General features: G+C 43.9%; 1 protein-coding gene across 2 annotated transcripts in view; it reads left to right on the forward strand.

Moving 5' to 3' along the window:
- LOC101740251 (sialin) overlaps window positions 1–19,536 on the forward strand; it is a 38,591-nt gene that overhangs the window by 10,680 nt on the left and 8,375 nt on the right. The window contains exon 1 of one of the 2 annotated variants that reach the window (XM_062675622.1): window positions 18,104–18,304. The exons of the other annotated variant lie outside the window; for it this stretch is intronic. The gene's annotated coding sequence lies outside the window, so the exon portion shown is untranslated. Of the gene's footprint in view, window positions 1–18,103; window positions 18,305–19,536 lie in introns of those variants that run through there. 2 annotated transcript variants of the gene reach the window in all.

Here is a 19,536-nt window from a genome sequence, read left to right on the forward strand (position 1 = left end):
AATACAAATTTTATTTATGGTATGCCATACTATTGGCAATTGTCATTTTGGACCCGAAGGTTGACAATAACTATTATACATATAGTATACTCTGTAATACTCTGTAATTATAAAGCTTATCTATTTCGCCGGAGTTTCAGTCATTATTCTAACTATTTTTTTTATTTCACTTAATCAATAACTTCGTGCAACCCCACATGGCGCAACGGACTTTTAAATTAAGAAAGCAAAATTAGTCTCCACACAAAAGTCATTTTAAGACATATGAATCATCAACACGTTTTCAACTTTATGAATATTTACTTTATCAAGATAAAGATAAACTAGTGGTCCCCTAGTAGTTGAAATTCGATTATAATTAATTGAAATTATAAGTTTGCACATTATTATTATGGTTCTATTGTCAAAGACTATTATACTTCTATAATCAATACCGTCTTTACCATAAGGGCACATGGGGCCTGTGCCCAGGGCCCCCATTCTTAGGGGGCCCCGAAGGACCGTCAATTTCTCTCACACATTTATTCCCAAAACATTTTTGTCGGGCACATTACACTTTTTTCACAAATCAGTAATCTTATCAGAAGGTATTTTCAAGAAATATACTACGCCATTAAATCGATGACTGCGCATATTCCTACTGTACTATTAATAATATTTCCGAACGCATCCTAGGTACCTTATTTACTAAGTACACCATCTAGCGATCACGATAACGGTTTCCGTTATCGAAATCGTAGCCAAAAAACCAGCAGCATTCTTATATCATACTGTATTTGATTACCTATAATAAATGTCATACTCAGTAAAAAAATATTTTTTTACTTTCCAAAAGGGCCTCAAATTCTTGTGTGCCCAAGGGCCCCAGCCTAATTTAAGACGTCCCTGTCTATAATCACAGATTTCGCCAATATTGGTTGTCTTTAAAGTAGATAAAGACTATATGCTATGTATGTATATATAGTAGACATTACATAATATAATCTATTCTCAATTTGACCACAGACTTTAAACAATAACAAAAGTTTGACAATAAACAAAGAGTTTATAAAGGTAAATACAAGGTAGTGTGTGTAATTATTTTATTTTATTGATTTAATGTATTTTGTTATGCATAATTTAAAAAAAAAAACATTCTGCACTCCTCTATATTCTCTATAAGTGTGGGAAATTTCATATTTCTCCGTCTGTGCAATTTTCGTAAAAAGGGTATAAAGTTCACGTTTTAATATATAGATTGACCGCCGAATGCACGGCCTTGTGTTTGTACTTGACTTGTAGTTACTAATATCACAAAAGCAAACTCGTGTGCGTAATCGAGGACAATGTGCTGAACCATGACATTGAACTGATGTGATTTTCTGTGACTGCTGTGACGACGGTTAATGGTTTATTTCCTGAATAAATGATTTCACGAAGTCAAAGGAACAACTGTAAGCAGGTAAAAAGCATAAGCGTGTTTTTGAGTTTTTTTACATACATTAAAGAACTGATGGAAACACTCAATGAAAATTGGCGTAAACGAGGTATTGTTTTTTAATGGTAAATACTAAACCTAAAAAAAAACACTCATTTGCGTGATTCTTTGACAAGGTTTCGACTTGCTTGTTGTGAAGTTCGAAGGATTCTCAAACGGTGTTTTATTTTTTTGTACTTGCAGATAGTCCAAATCTAACTGAATTCCAATCATCTCTCATGGCCAATCGATTGTTTTAAGCCATTGGGATGGCGGGACAGCGCCGACACAGAGCATATTACATCCATTACGCCGTCCCCCAGACATCGGACCGGCGGCCGCCGGCGACACGACCACCGGTTCCCTTGGTCGACGGGCTAGGAGCCCGCATTGATGGCGCCGCGCTGCATCTTCTCATAGAGCTGTCGGGGGAACGCGGCCTACCATTACCAGGCTTCCTATTACGGGCGAGCATGCCACCCAAGCCTAAGCCTCTCCCCGCACAAAGCGAGTAAACCCCGAAGCTCTTAGGGGGCCCGGTGACGAATGAGACCTCGGTCCCGACCCCCTGCTCGGCGGCGGCGGATTTCTGCATAGGAGGAAGCTTTTGAGGAGAGATTTGCCTCACCTGCGAGATGGTGCACTCGCAGAAGTCAAGCCTTCCTGGACTCGTTACCGCCAAGCTGCGACGCCACGACGCCAGGCAGCGACAAGTCCGGTCCTATCTTTGCAAGCTGCGACGCGACGCCGCTGCGCCTCCCAGGCGGACCAGACAGCAAGAGTATGCTCCGCCGTGTCCAGGTCGTGTCCACAGTGACGGCACCTTGTTGTCGGCTCAGTTCCTATCTGATACAGGTACTTTCCGAAGCATTCGTGATCAGCACCGCACGAAAGGCGAGGCGTCCTCCGCCACGATTCACCCAGTCATCAAAGACCAGGTAAGCCGCCTCGACGGTCCACAGACCCTACGTGGGGGTGGCCGACCACCTCGACCACGACTCGAGCACGGACCACCGAGAATGGGCCTTCCGCGGTCGCAGCTCACTTTTAAGGAGACGCGCCACGCCGAAAGCACCGATGCGCCACCGATAATCGGCAACGAGCGACTCCGCCTCCAGCTCCCGTGGTGGCGTCTCCGCCAACACAAAAGCCATCTCGAAAGAAACGGTGCGATATCCACGGATGACCCTGATAGTAACGATGCGCTACGGCCGACGCAGAAACCGAGCCATAAAGCGAAAAAGCCCACCGGCTATCCAATACGAAGATGAAGCACCTCAACTGCACCCCGATCCCAATCTGGACGCCTCTAACCACGATGTGGTTGTTGACAGGTGGTGTTCTCCGCGGCCCGTGAAACCACAGGGCTTTGTATTTACTGACCGCCACGTCGAGGCCCAGCCTCTTTACCCTCCTGACGATAATATAACTACTTATATACTGAAACCTTAGAACTTATATCTCAAGGTGTGTGGCGCATTTACGTTGTAGATGTCTATGGGCTCCAGTAATCACTTAACACCAGGTGGGCTGTGAGCTCGTCCACACATCAAAGTAATAAAAAAAAGACAAGGGCCACATCCGCTGTGGGGAGACAGACAGTCTTTAAAATCATCCCCCGCGTCCCGACCAACATGTCGTCCGCGTAACAAATAAAGCGAAGGCCCGGGAGGAGGCCGCCCCTCAGCATTCAGTTGTACCCGATATTCCACAAGAGGGGGCTGAGATGCGACCCCTGTGGAACACTACGCACGAACGAAAACCGGTGAAGTGAAACCGTACCCGGCACATTCGACCGACCTGATCTCCAAGTACAAGCCAACCAGTCGGCGCAGGGACAGGGGCACTCTATGCTTCTCCAGTGCTCCCCTCGCCCTATGACCCCTATAAAAAAAAAGGTCCAACCCGACCAAGCGCTGAGCGATGCGGGCAGCTAGGATACGTTCCAGCAATTTACCCGCCTCGTCCAGCAGTAGGATAGGAGGATACCTGGTGGCTGTATCCACCGCCCCTCCTTCCTCAACACCACAAGACTGCCCATTCGCCAAAGCGACGAAAGCCATCCCGACTCGCTGCAGCCATTATATAGCTCCAGGAGCCGGTCCTCCAAGGCACCGAGGGTCAATGCCAGTACACGGCGGTGGACTCAGTCGGGACCGGGGGCGTATCCTTTGTAGTCATCCTGACAAGGAGCTCTGGCCCGGTAATACGGGGCACCTTAGCAGGGGCTTCGCCGTCGGTGGCGTCCGACGGCTCAACCATAGCGGGGGGACAAAACCCTCCCGCGTCTACGGGAACAACGCCGAAACAATATTCCGCAGCTGCTAAGGCTGAAGACGGTCAGTCATAGGGGCTTACGGGCGCAGCTTGCTGCGCACAAGTTTGTACGGGCTCCTCCACGGATTCGCTTCGAGCGCCTCCAAGAGTGTCTCCATGTTCTGCTCTTTGGTGCGCCTGATGGTCAGCCGGGCGTCCTTCGCATTGTGATATTTACCGTGCAGCCGGGTCTCCTCCTCCGCGAATGCAACGGGGTCGTCGCGCCACACGCGGCAACGACGGCGGTGTATAGTGCATGGAGACCGCACGCAGTCTCGGAATTTCGGGCGACCACCATGGCGACTGCTGCCGTTCGGAATGCCGAGGGCTGATCCGGGGCATAGAGGAATCGCATATACGGTGTATCACGCCCCGGAACCATGCCAACCGGCTTCGGTCTCCACTTTGAAAGGGTGTGGGCGCTAGTGCCCACCTAGTGAATGATCAGGACGCACTCCACGGGTGTTCAACTTCAAGGGCGTATGTGGCCGGTGTCGGTAGGGGGGCGGAAATTCACGATGCTATTGTGATGTTTTTTAAATATCAATCAATATTCGAAACACTTTTTTAAGTATAAATTTTTCAATATATTTAACTTTGAATATTCAACATAGTATCATCAGTGGCATAAAGAAAGCGGAGCCCTTGGCTCAAAAAAGTTTAATCTATGACTCCATTCATCCTTCTTTTTTTTGGATGGTGGAATACCACTATAATAACTGGTAACTCGGAGGCTTGTGTAGTTTCGTCAGGACACGGGCGAGCACGGGCTCAGTCAGGAGGTATGGGATTTGCTAACAACGGGCCGTGCGCTTCCGAAGGAGGCCTAACAGCTCAAGGGTAGCTGCTTCGTGAATGCGTCTACTACCATATCGGAATCGCTACCCGCTGAGAAGATCCGGCAAGAAATTTAGCGAGCTGATGTTTCGGTTAGTTTTCACGTCGAGCTCTTTGCCGATTTCGACGAGTACAGTTACCGGGGACATCCTTCTATCAATATCACCCGTTCATTTGATAACTAAATTCAATTTTTTTCTGCGACCCAACATTGTCTTTAACTGTACTGTACTATTATGTCCAGTTTTGTAAGCACTGCATTGATAAATAAGTCTCAAAAGGGCTCAAGTCATGACTTCCTTTATACTTTTAGTTGAAATTAGGAAAGCGTTTTTATGCTATCTACAAGGTCATCACAAAAGTGATGTTTGAGTTTGTGGCTAACCCATCATACAACGTAAGGTAGGCTTGAATGTTGCTTACGACATGTTCAAGACAAGCTTGCACATATACAAGTTCCCAACAACAACATTTGGACCGTCGGTCTACCGAGCAATATCATCCGCTCGGTGGAAGATCTTCCCTTTGTCGTATACCCTACACACTGGTGACTAGTGACGGACCAATTGCAGTCCTCACATTTCATCATCAGCGCATTAAGAACTTTGGCTACCACAATTCCCGAATTCTCGCAGATAAAAACAAATCATCAACAGTCGTCCCACAGCAAGCAAGTATCGCAGCTTCAACAGGACGATAGCAGCCAACTCACCGCGCTTCCTGGTCTTACGGCACGCATCTTCACTGCCTCATCACGCCGCTACAGCCCATTGCAACTCTGGATCATCAACGCTTGGGGTCACACATCTCCGGCGTGGTAGCTCTGCATGCATGGACTACTCACGGCACTGACGCAGCATTCAAGCTCAGTCTCAACTCACCGCAGACTTCAAGCAGCACTGGCACTTGCTACACAAGCTAATCTCAGCACGGACAACGCTAACATAATTCGACCTCCAGTCTCGGAGGGGAGTGATGTGGTGGGTATCCATCATACAACGCAAGATATTTGAGAGATGCTTGAATCTCGCTTACGACATTTTCAAGACAAGCATGCATATATACCTAGTCAGGGCATAAATTCTGTCACATGTTTAATGTAAAATAATTGAAACAAGTTTATTCATTATGTAATCATTCATATACCAAAATGAACTTAACAAAACATACATTTTTATGACACTAAAGTTTATTCAAAATGACCTCCGTGATTTTGAATACAGGCCTTCAATCTGCGCGGCCAGTCGTCTATCGCAGCACGAACGAGGTCCATGTCAATATCGGCGGCTGCCTTAATCAAGGATGTCTTGAGTGACTCCAAATTGGGATGAGGCTTTGAGCACGCCTTTTCCTCCAAGTGTTGCCATATCTTGTAATCTAACGGATTCAAATCTGGACTGGAGGAGGGCCAGTCTTCGTGCCGGATGAAGTCGATTTCACGCGCCGCCTGCCAGTCTTGTGTGCTCTTCGCTCTATGAGCTGGCGCCGAATCTTGTTGGAATACCCAGTGCCTGTTATTGAACATGGTATGAGAAACAGGTTCCACAAGGTTCGTCAGGACTGTATTTTGATACACAACTGCATTCGTTTTTACACCTTTCTCACAAAAATGTACCTCTGTTAAGCCCCAATAAGAAACTCCCAACCATGAGCGAGGATGGAAAATGACCTCGTTGGACACGCGGAATAAGGTTGCTCGCTTCTTCACTACTGTGTGCGTACACCTTATCATTTTGTTTGTTGTAGCTCTCTTCTACGGTAAAAATTTTTTCATCGGAAAAAAGAATTTTCCGATATTTTTTTCCCGCGTACCGCTTCAACAAAGCGCGGCATCTCTTCAGTCTCAGGTCCATTAGACGAGCATTCAAACGATGTCCTGTTTTTCTTCGATATGCCCGAAGCCCTAAGTCTTCATTTAACACCCTTTTCACCGTGGATCTGCTTAACCCCATCTGAAGGGCCAACAGTTTCTGCTTACGTTTGGGATTTCTTTGAATTCGCGCCTTCACAGCTTTTATCACTGCTGGAGTCCTAACAGACCGAGGGCGACCACTTCTTGACCTGTCATCTACACTAGAGTCTTCATTGTATCGTTTGATGGTACGATAAACGAATCTTTTGGTTATATTCAAATTTTTCAGTATGTTAAAAATTTGAATTGGCGTGTAACCGCAACGATGCAACGCAATAACTGCAACACGGTCTTCTTTAAGCGTCCACTCCATATTTAAAAATGAGTAAAATTCTAAAAGTATACATTTTTATTTTCATGAACAATTCGAAATTCGAATTCAATAAACTTTTTTGTGGCCAGCATTCTAAAAGAAAAGTTTTTACTGTGTGACAATACTTATGACCTGACTAGTTACAAGCTCCGAACAACAACATTCGGACCGTCGGTCTACCGAGAAATATCACCCGCTTGGTGGAAAGATCTTCCCCCTATCTCAGATTTATCCCTTTGTCGTATATCGCTCCAAAAAGTTGACGTTTACGATGCACTCGCATTTTAAAAACTGAGACCTTAGAACTCATATCTCTCAAGGTGGATGGCGCCATTCACGTTGTAAATGTCTATGGTCTCCGGTAACCATTTAACACCAGGTAGGCCGTGAGCTCGTCCACCCATCTAAGTAATAAAAAAAAAACAAAAAAATGTCGCTCAGAAAAATATAGATCAAAATATCTGTTAGGGTAAAGCCAGTGGCCTCATTTGAGGACGAACAAAGGTTAATTATATTTCATTAAAATAATGTTTTCTGTAATCAGCCAACTTATCCCTCGATACCCTGTCATAAGGACATTCGCGTAGGTACATAAGCAAATATTATATAATATATGTATATGTATATATGATATCTATATATTAATACGTGAAGCAAAAACTTTGTATCCCTTTTTACGAAAATTGCGCGGATGGAAGAGTATGAAATTTTCCACACTTATAGAGAATATAGAGAAGGAGTGCACAATGCTAATATTTTTTAAAATAATGCATAAAAGATACATTAAATCAATAAAGAAAACATTACATACACTACATATCATGTATTTGACGCACCCACGCATGCACACTATTTATGTCAAACTTTTGTTCTTGACGTCTGTTGTCAAATTGAGATTAAATATTGTTTGTCTTTGTTAATATTTTTTATAGTGTAGTCTTGGCAAAATTTGTGATTATAGAAGTATAAAATACAATCATATGATGTGTACAAACTTACAATTCCAATTAATTATAGTCGAATTTCGACTACTGCGGGACTGATATTATTACAGAGTCCAGGCTCCCCCGACCGGGAACCAGCGCTACAGTATAAAAACAAATCCTCGCCGGGCCTTTGCTTGCCCAATGAGTTTCTCGCTGGATCTTCTAAGTGGGTCGCGTTTACGATCCAGTGGTAGTAGGTTTTGCGAAGCACTGCTTTTACTAGGGCTAGTGTTAGCAAAGTCCTCTGGTTAGAACCCCGTGAGCTCACCTATTCGCTCGGCGAATCTAGTATAATCCCTCGAGATTACTCTTACTAGAATAGGTAGGAAAAGAAGAAGCCTTCGCTCTCTTTTGTGCGTGACGTTCGAGCGTGACGGTTCTTGAAGAGACTTGTTGTGTAACTTGAACAGTTTTCGTAAACATTTCGAAATCATTTTGTTAGAAGTTTTGGTTAATTTAGTAAAATAATTTAGGCCAGTTCTGTGTAATTTCTTTCTTTTTTTAAATTCCTCACTTCTGGTCGATAGTAATATATTAATTATGTACTCGCACTGAAGTTCACGACCACTCTGCCAAGAGTGCAAACGACTAAGAAATGTCGTTTCAACTTATTGACGTACTGTCGTATAGTCAACGTGTTGACAGCAACACTTTTCAACTATGCCTTATTTCACCTAATGACCAATTAAATAATTACGAAACACGGATATAACTTTATATAAAAATAATTGGTTAATTTATACAATGTTAATGACCCATTAGGACTAAAAATTTATAAGTTGTTAAACTTTCACAAAAAATTCTTGGAAGCTTAAACCGGTGTTATTCACGAAAACATTCTACAAAGAAAATTTAAACAGTGATTCATTGTCAAGACGCAGATCGGACTACAGAGTATAAAAACACGGTGATTTTTTAAATTCGTTCAAATTTAGTATTTGCTTGTCACGACTTTGACCAATGATTGTCCACGAAGACTAATCACCCGTCTTAGGTGTCAAAGGCGTAAATCCATATGCATAAAAAGGACTATCAATTGGAATTTAAATTGAGCCTTCTGCTCTTTCTGATGTAGGTCAAATAAATTTGAAAATGTAGTATTTTAATATAAAAAAACTATTTTGACCATTAGTTCATCTCGTGAGTAGTAGGTATTCCCAGTTTTTTTATTGCATATATAGGTGAATGAGCTCACGGCCTACCTGGTGTTGTGCAGTGTAAGTGTTTACTGGAGCCCATAGTCATCACAAATACCACCAACCAACTTGATTCATAAATTCTAAGTATTAGTTCAATAGTAACAGTAGCCGTTGCTGTCAAACCCTAAAAATCAAAACGCATTACTGTTTCTAGCGTTAGAACGCTACTTCGACAAAGCGGTGCGACAGGTTACCTCTCGAATCGTGGTCGCCACTAATTATTTATCTGACCCAGGCGACGGGGCAACACAAAGCCAACGTCGCCCGAAACATGTCTTGTCGGATCCACTCTCGGTGCTTTTACACCCTTCAAGCACCGATCATCGTCCTCGTCGAACTGGTCGATTACGACGATCGAACTGACCCATAGACCCAACCCACGGAGTTTTTGCCGGATCTTATCACTAGGTCGCAATTCCGATCTGGTGGTAGATCCAGCTAATGGCTGGTCTTGCTAGGACTATTGTTAGAAAAAATGCTCCGGTTAATCCCGTGAACTTATTAGTTTGAATAGCCCCGCAGGCTATCAGCGATTAGGTAGAGAAAAAGTTTAAATTTGTTTTAAATGTGGAACGTTTCATTTGTTTTTCGAATGTATGTGTAATTTTTTTTGGTTACTTTATGTCATTCTTTCGTTTTCGATTCATTCTTAATGAGGGCGTACACCAAGTCTCAGTTCGCGGATTATGGAGAACCACTGTGAAGGCTATAATTAACAAGGATTCCACATGACCACCGTTGCTCTGCCAAGAGTAACCGACTATAATTATATAATTCTTTCATTTTTAAAGTACGTATTACTATACGTAGTACGTATTATATTAGTAGTACGTACGTACGTAGTACGTATTATAGTACGTATTATTATACGTAGTTTTTTTTTTTTTTTTTTTATGATTGAAAGTTTACTGGTGGCCCGAAGGCCTTTCCAGTTTCACCAGGACAGGTGGGCGAGCAAAGGCTCAGCCAAGAGGGGTGGGATTTGCTAACAACTGCCCGAGCGCCTCCGAAGGAGACCTAACAACTCAAGAGCAATTGTTTCGCGAATGAATCTACTACCGGATCGGAATCGCGACCCGCTGAGAAGATCCGGCGAGAAACTCAGCGGGCTGATGCATGGGTTAGGTTGCACGTCGACCTCTTTGTCGAGTTCGACGAGTACGGTTACCGGGGTCCCTAAGCCTGCCCCTAGTATTAGAGCTGAAGGCATCTAGTGCAAAGGTTATTGGATCTGATGGATCCGTAAGGACGTGTCTAGGGCGTCGACGGTGACTGGCTCCTGCATTATCAGGATTCGGGGAGTAGTCAGCGGCGGCAACGATAAGGCGATTATCATGACGCATAGCCTTATCGAAGTATCGTTCCGACGCTGACTTCATGTATTTCCGAATTGATTCGAGGCCCAGGTCGTCGTGTAGGTCAACGTTCCTCACGAACCACGGAGCCCCGACAGCTAACCTGCAAAAGCGGGATTGTAGGGATTGGAGGGTGTCTATGTGTGTGCGGGCCGCGTGAGCGAACACCACACTCGCGTAAGTCATGACGGGCCTTATGCAAGTTTTGTAAAGTGTCACCTTGTTCCGAAGGGACATTTTACTCCGCTTACAGATCATGGGGTAGAGTCTACCGAGAATAAACGCGGCACGGTCACGGACTGATTTTATATGCGGGCGGAATGTCATCGACGCATCCAGGGTAACGCCCAGGTACTTTACCTTCCTGGCCCAGGGTATGGGTTGTCTAAAGAGAGTAATCGGGGGTGTGAGATTCCTCCTCCTAATCCGGGAGGAAATCCGTGTGGAGCTTCCCCTCTGAAATAGCACCGCAGTACTTTTCGCTGGGTTGATGTCTATGCGCCATTTTCGGAACCACTGTCCTAGGGCTAGGGCTGCGCTCTGAAGCTTCTTCGCGATTAGGGACTTATTTCTACTAGAATAGTAAACAGTCGTGTCGTCGGCGAATAAAGCTAAATGGGTCGGCGGCGACCGGGGAATATCGTTGACGAATAAGCTAAATAGGAGGGGTGAGAGGACAGAGCCTTGCGGGACTCCAGCTGTGAGAGGTCGTGGGGAGGAGCGGGTTCCCTCGACTCGATATCGAAAAGAGCGGTTCGACAAGAAGTCCCGTATGATGAGCACGAGACTATCCGGTACGCCCATGTTGAATAGTTTGAAAATCAAACCATTGTGCCAGACTTTGTCGAACGCTTTTGCGACGTCGAAGAAGAGAGCTCCCGTGTATAACGGTTTTGGTCGATTAAGCCCCACAAGAATGTGCTCCGTGAGGCGGTGCACCTGTTGAACGCATGAGTGATTTGTACGGAATCCGAATTGTTCATCGATAAGAATGCCCTTGGATGAGACGAAGTCTCTGAGGCGTTTGTAGAGCAGACGCTCATACAGTTTGCTTAGAGACATGAGGAGGCTAATCGGGCGGTAGCTCGTCGGATGATTTTTTGGTTTACCGGGTTTATGTATGCCGATAACGTCCGCTTCTTTCCACACCGCGGGAAAGATACAGTTCGCCATAGCGGCATTGAAAATAGATGCCAACATCACGATGAGTTGGACGGGTAGAAGTTTAATAACGCGGTTGGATATACCGTCGGAACCGGGAGCCTTGCGAGGACGTAGGTCTTTGATCAAGTCTTTAACTTCCATCGGGGTGACGGGTGGTAACGCATCAGAGGGTGGCAAGGAGGCTCTGCGTTCTACCTCACTGTCTACTAATTCTACATGAACAGGGTCCACGGATTGAGTGCTGGGCGTGCACTGGGTTTGCAATGTATCGGCCAGCAGCTCTGCTTTTTCGTCATCATCGAACGCCGCGAGTCGGCCTGAGGGGCCTACGAGGGGGGGCATAGTTACTACCGTATCCGATTTGAGAGTACGAGCTAAGCGGTAGTAAGACCTTTGGGAGGGCGCGAGTCCTTCTAAGAAATCAGACCATCTGGCATCTCGGACTTCGGCGATGCGAGACTTTACGTCGCGTTGTAGGGCACGCATTCGAATACGATTTTCCGCGGTAGGATACCTGTCGTAGGCGCGTATCGAGGCGTTCTTAGCTCTAAGGAGTTCCCTAATATCGTCGGACAATTTGAAGCGGTGAAGGAAGTCCTCCGCTACAACTTGTTTCGATGACCTATCTAATGTCGAGGTGATGTGTGACGTTAAGATGTCTATGGCTTCAGCGGTATTCTGATGAGACGGGATAGAGTCCGGGTTAAACGGGAGCGATGGTGGATCAGGTTCAGCCAGGCTGATGCCCAGCGTGTGCCAATCCACCACAGTCCTCGTGACGGGAACGGAATCGGGAGCGCGACCGAGCTTCATAACGACGGGACGGTGGTCTGAATCTAACTCTGAAACTACTTCGATCGAGTGTAAGCGCAGAGTTACGTTTTTTAATAACGCTATGTCGAGTATATCCGGGCGATGCGCGATATTTAGCGGGTAGTGAGTCGGGGTTAGCGGAGCGACGATATCGAAGTCGAGATCATCGACTAACGCGTCAAGCCGCCTGCCGTTCGGGGTTGTGGTGTGTGAGTTCCACCTGATGTGTTTACAATTTAGGTCGCCCGCCAGAATGACAGAGCTCCCCATACCGAGCAGCGCCTCGATATCACTGCTTAGAACGATCTTAACCGGTGGAAGATAAACGGACGCGATAACGATCGGCGCGTGTCCCGTCAGTGAGATTCGGCACACTGATGCTTCGATATTAGCGAGCGCGGGAGGATCGAGCGGGACGCAATGCAGGGCTCTTCTATAGTAAATGACGGTACCATCACCACGGGCAGAGAGCCTGTCGTTCCTGACCATGTTATAGTTCGCGATTTTAGGGTCACGGCGCGCGGGCTTAAGTAGGGTCTCCTGCACTAAAAAGATATCAATTTGGTGGTCACGCAAAAAGTCAGAAACCTGATCACGTTGATTTGCGAGACCGTAAGCGTTAAAAAATCCTATCGTTACGGATAGGGGCTTTATTCTACTTATATACGCCATTGATTACCGGCGGAGTGAGGGGAGGACGTACGTATTTAATGACGCGTATACGTCGGCGTATTCCTGCACAACGGTGATAAAGTGTTGTGCAGTGGAGGCAGCGCGAATGGCGTCGCCCAAAGCGTTAACGCGCTCAAAGTTGATCGACTGAAAGAAGTCGATCGCTAAAGCGAGATTGTCGGACGCGGTCGGAGGGCAAGTCGCGGGAGAGGGACGAGTCGCGGGGGCGGGACGAATCGCGGAGGAGGGAGTTGTAGCCGTGTTCGTGTACGGCAGCGGTTTTGCCCAGGCCGAGACACTGGGCACCGCCGCCGGAACGAACGCTGGCTTAGCCTGCGACGCAGAGGGTGCCGAGGCTTTGATGTCTGGGCCGGAAGCTCGGAGGCGGTTTTGGCGGGCGACGCGGCGATTTATTTTAGGGGCTCGGGGGCAACCACGGTAATTCGCGGGGTGACCCTGTGTTCGACACAGGACGCAGCTAGGCGGTTCCGTCGCGGTTTTTTGGTCGCGAGCGCAGAGGGCCGTGGCGTGATCGCCCAAACACTTAACACATCGGGGGCGCGCGTGACAGTTACGGGAAGAGTGCCCGTACAATTGACAGTTATGGCACTGGCTAGGAGTGCCTTTTTTATGGGGGGCTTCGACAGCGATACCAGAGAGCCTACAGACGGTCTGTGTGTTAAAGATTTTCTTACCCTCGGGGGTAGGCTGGAGAGCGACTAGAACCATATTATATGGCTCCCTACCGCGACCGGTGTGCATACGGTGCACAGAATTCACTGGTAGGCCTTGTTCTAACAGGTCGGCTTTTACGAGCTCTACATCTAACTCTTTAGGGATTCCGCGTATTACAACGCGGAGTTCGCGCTCCTCCTGGAGCGTATACGTATGGAAACTTATACGCTCCTTACGGAGGTAAGAAGAGAGGGCCCTATGGTCGTCGGGTGTTTGAACCTTAATTTGAATGCCGTTCGCGAGGTTACGGGCATTCGTGAAATTTATATTTTTGGCCTTAAGGGCCAGGCAAACTCGATCCCAAGCTGCCTTCTCCTGAAGGATAACCGGGGGAGGGGTCTGGGTTTTATTTTGTGCCACCGGACGCGGCGACGGAGTGGCACGGGCTGGGGGCGCAACGGGAGTCTGAGGGCGGGGGCGCGACGCGTTCACGGCTTTGCTAATTTTAGCGGCCGCGGGAGCTCGAGACTCCGCGGCACGCTTCTTACCCTTCTGTACCAGGGTGAATCCATCCGTCGATGAGGCGGGGGCGAGGTCGACCTCCATGTCCGAGTCAGAGTCGGAGCACGAGGAGGCGGGTGCAGGCGACCTACGAGCAAGTGTAGGTGTTTTAGAGGGCGCGACGGAGGCCGCGGATGATCGCTCAGCTGAAACGATGGTCACGGCGGACGACGCAGCAGCTTTTCTCGCCAGTATAGGCGACACGGGAGCGGCAGGCACGACAAAGGCTGCGGTGCTCAATGCAGAAGCTCTGCACGCAGGTACAGGCGACGCAGGAGCAGCGAGCGCGGCGGAGTCCTCGAGAGGGCTCGCAGTGTGATTGGCCTTGAAGGCCAAAAACTCCGAGGCGAGCTGTGGGTGGCGAAGTCGGAGGAATTCCGCGAATACAGCGTCCATGATCGCTGAGTACCCAGGTGGGGCGGCCCCGGGTCTTGAAAAACACTCACGAGGCCCCAACTTCTCGGACCTGAGCGGTTCTATTGAACACAGGTGGCAATGCGGCGCGATTACTACAGGACAAAGAAAAAGCACAACAAAACAGAAATTACGAAAAGAAACAAAACAAATAAATACTTGCAGGAAACCACTTTGTCGGCAGATGTACCACGAACACAGAAACAACAAAAGGAAACAAAACAAATAAAAACTTCCAGAAAGAGCACTTAGTCGGCAGATGTACCACAAACACAGGCCGCGCGAACAATGGCCGGGCTAACAAAAGCCGGGCGAACAAAGACCGGGCGATCGAGTGGACGATGAGCACGTCCGCACGTGACGGGTGCCTCTATCGGAATGATTATACGTAGTAAAGTATTTATTTATGTATGTATACCTGCCTGAGGATTTTGAACCCAATACCTTTTACCCTTTTACCAATTTCTAAAATGAATACAATGTGGAACAAATCACACACTAAACTTGTCTAAATAGTTTTTGTTTATTGTAAGTTTACGAATAAGAGTGAAAATCATAAACAATAACGATAAAACTCATTACTAACTTTACGACAATGTTGATGACTAGTAAAATATAATATAAACGACATAGGTACGTACCTACCTATCTACGAGTATGTTACAATGACAATTAGGCACGGTTGGAAGACCGATATGATGTTTGTCGGTGACAATTTATTTTAAATCATTTTTAAATACTAAAATTATATAGAAGTTAATAGATTATATTAAATAACAGCTGCAAAGCTACGAATAAATAATTATTTGTTCGTAGCTGCAAAGTGTTTTTTCTACGAAATGACAACGTTCGAATTACCTAAAATGTCTGCTTTTAATATGAACTCGCGAATTACGCTTAAGGTCAGTAATTGAAGACGCGAAAACGGTATGAAATAATACAAAAAATTTGGTATTAAAACGACTTATGTGGTTTCACAAAAATATAGTTTGTTTGGTAGTTTTTCCCAGGTTTTTTGGATTTTGAATTTGGCAAGGTCTCTCTCTCTCTCTCTTTCTCTCTCTCTCTTTCTCTTTCTCTCTTTCTCGTTAAACTATTTTGTTTATCCAATTAATTTATTTTTCTACTTATTCTAATAGAAGATCTATAGTCCATCTCATTGTAAATTGTAATTATAGGTAATGCGCAAAAGCACACATGGCCAAACCGCTACCTATTCCCAAGGACTCTTTATACTCTTCAAACTGTGTTTCGAGCAGAATATGTTATAGTGCAAGTCAGATAGTTCGCGTTTAAAATGATCCTGTGAAACTCATTATGGTTGAACACAGGAGCTCGAGATAGTAAGGATAAATTGTATCCCGGTAGCGGTGCAGCGATGGTAAACGGAAATGACGACGTCATTTTAAGCAATTCATTAGAGTATTCAGAAAAAAGAACACAATTTCCTAGATGCCGCATTATTCCATCAAGCCCAATGGAGAGTACACTGAGGATACTAGTGGATCGGGGAATTTAAATAGCTAACTCTTGCTTCGTCGCTGCTTGCATCGTCGCTTTTGTTGTCACTCACACCGGAATATAGTGCAATAGTAGCATCCTCGTATCGGTTGGGGAGGTTCTAGTCTAAACCTACTAACTTCTAAAAGTGGGATATTTATTTCAATTAATTTTATACATAATTTACGAAAATCGCTCGCGCATGTGGACTCCCCTGTGCCTTTTACACTGACATTATAAATCTTAGCAGAATGTTACCAAGTAACAAAATATAAACAAAGAGCTTTAATTTGATTTTGACTGAACGACTTACTTATTGACTAATCATAAAATACTTGTGTCTTTTAATAGTAAGCCTTATTTTTTTACTTTTTCTTAAAGCGATATACGAGTCCTGAACACCAACGAAATCACTATCAGTCTCTTATTTATATATTTATTTAAGTAGTTTTAAATAATTCCGCAAGTTACATTCCGGAGAGAAACTAAAACATCACTTACTCAACCAATCATAGTCTTACGTGCGACTATTAGGAACTGTGTAAGTATAATTTAACGACGGACGTAATTAATGTCACCACAAAACAACGTTGCGTGTAAAAAGTGTGGTAACAGAATGCACACCTGCCAAATATAATAGTAGGCATAGTAAAAGAGCGTTGAAAACGGACATAACTGAAGAGGAGAAACAAAAACCACACTATATTTTACACCTTTGTTTTATGTCTAGATGGGTTTTTTTTTATTTTTTTTTATTGCTTAGATGTGTGGACGAGCTCACAGCCCACCTGGTGTTAAGTGGTTACTGGAGCCCATAGACATCTACAACGTAAATGCGCCACACACCTTGAGATATAGTTCTAAGGTCTCAGTATAGTCACAACGGCTGCACCACCCTTCAAACCGAAACGCATTACTGCTTCACGGCAGAAATAGGCGGGGCGGTGGTACCTACCCGTGCGGACTCACAAGAGGTCCTACCACCAGTAATTACGCAAATTATAATTTTGCGGGTTTCATTTTTATTACACGATGTTATTCCTTCACCGTGGAAGTCAATCGTGAACATTTGTTGAGTACGTATTTCATTAGAAAAATTGGTACCCGCCAGCGGGATTCGAACACTGGTGCATCGCTTCAACACGAATGCACCGGACGTCTTATCCTTAAGGCCACGACGTCTTCAAAGACTTATAGATATCACAACGTGATTAACCCCACCCAACTCGAGACAAGGTCGAAATCTCAATTATATTTTATAATAATTGTCCCATCCTTCAAACTGAAATGCCTGACTGCTTCGTGGATCATAATAACACGATCTCAATAAGACAACAACGATTTCTTTTCAAGTTTCAAAAATATTAAATGTATATTTATAAAAAGAATTAGTACAAATCTACAAAATAAATATGTACATAAAATCGCTCTTCATCCTACATTTTGTACATGTTCGGTTAGGTGTAATTTTTTTAATCATCACTGCGATATCAGTTATGACGATTTGATAATTAAGCATTATTAAATAAAACCAGTATCATTTATAATGTATGTCATTTATAAAACCTTCTTAGAGGTCGTTGAACACTTTCGAATTTCTCAATTGCAAAATAATACATCATGCGTGCATCTGGTGTGCATACGATCAACTGCAGATTGTACGTGAACGGTGACCTAAGTTGTTTGTGCAAACATTTTGATGCTTTACTAACATTATTGTGAAAGGTAGCGGAAGGAAGGGAAAATCAGAAGGCAATGCGAAGTCATTTGTGTCACATACAAATGTCCTTACAGCCTCTTTTGTTCAACGGAACATTTTTTTAAATACATAATATGTTCGTGGATTTCACTTCGTTTTGAAAACTCACAGTAACTTCACGCTTTCAACAACATGGTTATTCGATGCAAACTTCTAATGTATGACCTTCGATCAATAATACTACTAGATTCGCGATTAGCGCTTCAAAAACGGCCCGAAAAATAAGACCACAAATAAATTTGTGGTCTTATTTCAAATTAGTATGGTCCAATCATAGCCAACACTAAGACGTCAAAACGCTGCAATGCGTGTTCAAAAACTGAGTAAAAAACCACCGTAACACCAAGGTTTTGGAAGGAATATCTTTTTTTGGTAAATTTATATTATTAAGTGTTTTCCATAAAATAATAAACACAATTATATTGTAAATAAAACACGATTTACGAATATTGTAATTGTTTGGCCAATATTTGCAACAAGGCACCAACTATTGTAACAAACATCACCTATTCTTGGACAGGGAATGCATAGAGTAGTTTTATTATTTTATAATGTTATTTTTGTTTGTAGATTTCCTAGTAGCCCCTTGTCGCTGTGCACAATGGATATATATTGTCGCGAAAGAAAGAGAAGAAATATAGAACCCTTATAAAAATTCTAGAATTGTTCAATGGTGGTGGCAAATCAATGCAAAAAAGTATTAAAAAAACTTTATATGTATGTGTAAATATTTTAAGCGTATATGCTGAAAAGGATTTGTTTTCTGGGGGAAACGAACACAGCCATAAAATAAGCCTAAATTAAACTGATTATAAAAAAATTCATTGATATAAGATTACATTATATTTGTAAAAAAGAAACCGCTCATATAAAAATGACTTCTAAAAGACAGCTTTATAACAAACTGAATCTGTTTAAAGGTAATTAAACCTACATTATTGTTTTAATTACTTCTGTATAAAGAATACGTGGAAAACATGTTTCGTGTTTCCTTTCATATTTTTTTTACTTTATTCAATTTTATTTTTTATCACCTATTTGTTGTAATAGCGGCAATGTAAAATATTATCTACTACTTTTTTCAATCGGTCAAAAATAGTAGCGACCATACAAAACAAACCTAAAACAAATATGTATATTCTGCAACTCTATGTCTTTCAATACTTACTGTGTTCTGAGCATTGAAATGTAATACCAAGAACTACATCTAGTTCCACAATACAATAAGCACGAAATTTTAAACAAATATTTTTAACCTTATAAATTAGGCTTTAAGTATCATTTTAGAATAAATATTTTTGTACTGATGACTTTTTATGTTCAAGTGACATTTTAAATTTATTCCATAATATTCTTTTTCTGACGAAAGGACCTAAATACATATATTTTGCAATGGTAATTAAACTTTATGTTTAAGTATTAAGGTTTATAATAAACTGAAGTCGTTAACATTATTAAACTTTTTTCTAAGAAATGAAGATGTTTTCGTGTCTGCAAACGTGGCCACTGGAGCGTCTTATTTTTGTTCCTGATCCTTAATCTAGTACTATTATTGATCGAAGTGTATGACAATAAAAACGATCGTGACGTGACATTACAGGGCG

Source organism: Bombyx mori, chromosome 3, assembly GCF_030269925.1.
Source record: "Bombyx mori chromosome 3, ASM3026992v2".
NCBI lineage: Eukaryota > Metazoa > Arthropoda > Insecta > Lepidoptera > Bombycidae > Bombyx > Bombyx mori.